The sequence below is a fragment of the Gobio gobio genome (genome assembly GCF_949357685.1).
Source record: "Gobio gobio genome assembly, chromosome: 7".
Taxonomy (NCBI): domain Eukaryota; kingdom Metazoa; phylum Chordata; class Actinopteri; order Cypriniformes; family Gobionidae; genus Gobio; species Gobio gobio.
This window is the reverse complement of record NC_137103.1, coordinates 14,316,621-14,319,869: the sequence shown is the minus strand read 5'-3', so window position 1 is coordinate 14,319,869 and position 3,249 is coordinate 14,316,621. Positions and strand designations below refer to the sequence as shown.

Here is a 3,249-nt window from a genome sequence, read left to right as displayed (position 1 = left end):
GCTTCAATGGGCTATAGGAGGAATGTGAACAAGGTAATTCTTAAAACCCTTGACCTAAATTAGTCAGTCCTAGTTATGCCATTTTAATAAAAAATAAAAATTATTTAACCTCCAGAATACTTTAAATGATTGTTTGTGGTGGAATTATGTATCAGGTGGAAACAGACTCTGTCAGGGTCCTTTACAAAAGGAGTCTAGAACTAGACTGTTCCCTAAAGGAGCAGGACTGTGAGCTGAGGAGGCTCCAAATAAAAAAAATTAAATTGGAGATCAAACAGCTGGAAAAACAGATCTCAGTATGTGAACTTATTTAACCAAGTATCACTTTAATATGAACATTGTATATTTATTAATTTAACTTTCTCTTGCTCTTTCTTCCTCCCTAGCCACATGACCTAAAACCGCTTGAGACCAGTCTGCAGTGTCAATGTGCTTTTATTAAGTAAAATATTGTGTTGTGATTGCATCTCTGACAGCTGCCCCAGCTGGGTGGTCAAGTGTGATGGGGTCAATTTCATCGGGGAGAAGCTGGTTTTGTGGTGGTACTCGCTCCTTTCTGATAGTGGCTATATTGTGCAGAATTGCACATGCAGCCACTATCTGTGATGCCCGCTGTGGTGACACTCTTAAGCGCCGAAGGCAGTTGAAACGCGCCTTTAGGATGCCAAAGGTCATCTCGATCTTAACCCTGGTTTTACTGAGGGCCACATTGAAGTGGTTTTGTGGCCCTGTCTGAGGGTCAGGATAGGGAGTTAGCAAAAACCTCTGGCATGCATAACCCCTGTCTCCTACCAACAGGCCATCAAAAAGCCCTGTCATGGAACAGAAAAGGGGAAAATTGTGTAAATGTTTGTCACAATTAAAACGATGTTTTGTACTGTACCAAATTTACCTTCCTCGAAGCGCTGACACAACACAGACTCACGGAAAATTCTGGAATCATGAACTGAGCCAAACTTGTGATCATGCATTCATGATCACAAGTCATCTGCAGATGAAATGTACAGTAAATCATTGTCCTATCTGTTAAAGTTATTATTCATTTAAAAGGTTAATCTCAATGCAAATGAAAAATCATCTCATGTGTATAGTAGCCCTACCTGAACATTAAGGCTGTGAAAGGACTTTCTGTTCACATAATCAGCCTCATGTTCTCCTAGAGCTGTGGAGATTGCAAAATGTGTGCAGTCTATTGCTCCTATGACTCTAGGGAATCCTATCATAGGATTTAAAAATAAAAAGATTTAAAATCATTCTTAATATGTAGCTAATGTAGCCTATAATATATATATATATATGTGCTCTAAGTAAAATCTGCCTTTTGGAAAGAAAAAAAGAACCTGAATGTGAACGGTTAAATTGTTCATATGTCACGTCACCCTATCAATATATCTTACCGGCAATTTTATAAAAGCCCTCTTTTATGGACATGGTCGATAAATGTCCTGGGAACACAATGAAGCCATTACGTACCCCTGCAGTGCAAGGACCACCTTGCGAATGGTTCGACAAACCGTGTTTTTCCCAAGGTTCTCTGCATCACCGACCGCGTACAAGTATGTACCACTTGCAAAAAAACACAACGCAATGCATACCATTTGCGGTACAGTAAGGGCATGGCTTCGACGAGTCACATTTGTTATGTGCGGCTCAAGAAGTTCGCAAATATAACCGATTCCTTCTACGGAAAATCTGTACCTTTCATACAAGTACGTATCAGGAAAGTCAAGGGGATTTTGTCTGTCCCTAAAAACTCTTTCTCTACGAAGTGCTCTTCTAACAATTTGCGCGGAGATGTCCACAGGATTTGGTATTGGTATGAAGCCATTGCAAAAGACGCTGGGAATTAGTTACGTCATCTATATATATTTTTTTTTGCTCACAGCTGATTGGTCAAACTTAAATCTCAGATCTCGAATCCAGAACATAACCTGCCCCGGAGCAGGTTAGCCATGCAGCGTAAGATACCATGGCAACTAACACCGATTAAAGCCGAGCTACTTTCATAGTACCTAAAACCCAGGATTGGCACAAACTAAGCTTAAACATATCTGGCTAGCCAGCTAAACCAGCTTCATGGTATAGGCCCCGGGCATGACGTGCTGGGAAACATAAAGAGCTGGGACATTTTTCACCAGCGTGAACCGCACGTGTGGCAGTCCGGGCAGCTCTGTTGCTTGATTTGTTTTCTGCTTCGTTTTGCTTTATTTCACGTTTTACTGTTTTTGCCGTGTTTTCTATTTCTACTTTTCTACAGTTATTCAAGTTTATTTGTTTATTTTCATTTAATTTGTTATAATTTGGACTTTGGAATTATTATTATTTTTTGCTGTATATTTTTCCTTTGTTTGGTCGGGCCCTATTTTGGGTTAGTTTATGTGAGAGTGATTAAGGGAGACTGCTCCCGTGTTTGAGCTAGTGAGTGTGCTTTTGTGTGTTGGGTATTAATTTTCCTTGGAAGTTTATGTATGAAACTAAGGGAGTTTGTTCCTCCCATTCTGGATTCTTACTTCTGTGTATTTAATTTTGGGGAGTTCTGGTAGTAATTCCCTTTGGTTTATTTATCTTATTTTCATTTTTCGCTTTTTGTGTGGCTTGCTTTGATTTCTGGAAAGTTTCGTATTGTATATTTCTAATAACCTGTTGTATTTCCATGCAGGAGCTCAAGGCCGCTCACGTGGGTGTCCTGGTGCTGTGGTAGTGGGGTCTTCGTTCACCTGAGAGTGCTGTGTTTTCACTTTGTGTTGTGGGGTGTAAGTATGGAGTGATTTGGTGCTTTTCCTTTAGACCACTCTCAGCAGGGGTGCCCGAGATGGATGTCCTTCAGCCCTGCATGGTTATGTATTTTGTTTTTTGTTTTCTTGTTTTAAATGGTGTTCTTTATTGACACTATACATTTTTCTTAGCTCTTTAATGTGTTTCTTTAGTGTACTTTTTGTTTAGTGTGACTGACCTGTGCAAATTAATTATTAATCTCTCTGCTCCATTGAAGAGCGGGCATTTTTATAGGAGAATATTAGAATTTTATAAAATTAATAAAAGTATTTCTATGGGGAACTCAAGTCTCAGACCATTTCTTTGATGACGAACCTGTGTGCTTTGACATAAGCCGGTGGCTTGTAGGGAGTTCCTGGGGTGAAAGTCCCTAGGTGGCGTAGTCGACACTAGAAGGGAAAATTGTAGTAATTCTCCTAATTAGATTTTTTTGTGATTTGCCAGCAACCGCTTCGCCACACTTGCAATCATGCC

General features: G+C 39.9%; 1 pseudogene across 1 annotated transcript; it reads right to left on the bottom strand.

Moving 5' to 3' along the window:
- Positions 1-438: 438 nt before the first annotated feature.
- On the bottom strand, positions 439-1,954 carry LOC307128700 (putative nuclease HARBI1; annotated as a pseudogene). Its single transcript has 5 exons — positions 1,932-1,954; positions 1,398-1,839; positions 1,101-1,216; positions 893-988; positions 439-812 (listed from the first exon to the last, which is right to left on the bottom strand). The product of its transcript is annotated as a putative nuclease HARBI1 (transcript).
- Between the last annotated feature and the right edge of the window lie 1,295 nt (positions 1,955-3,249).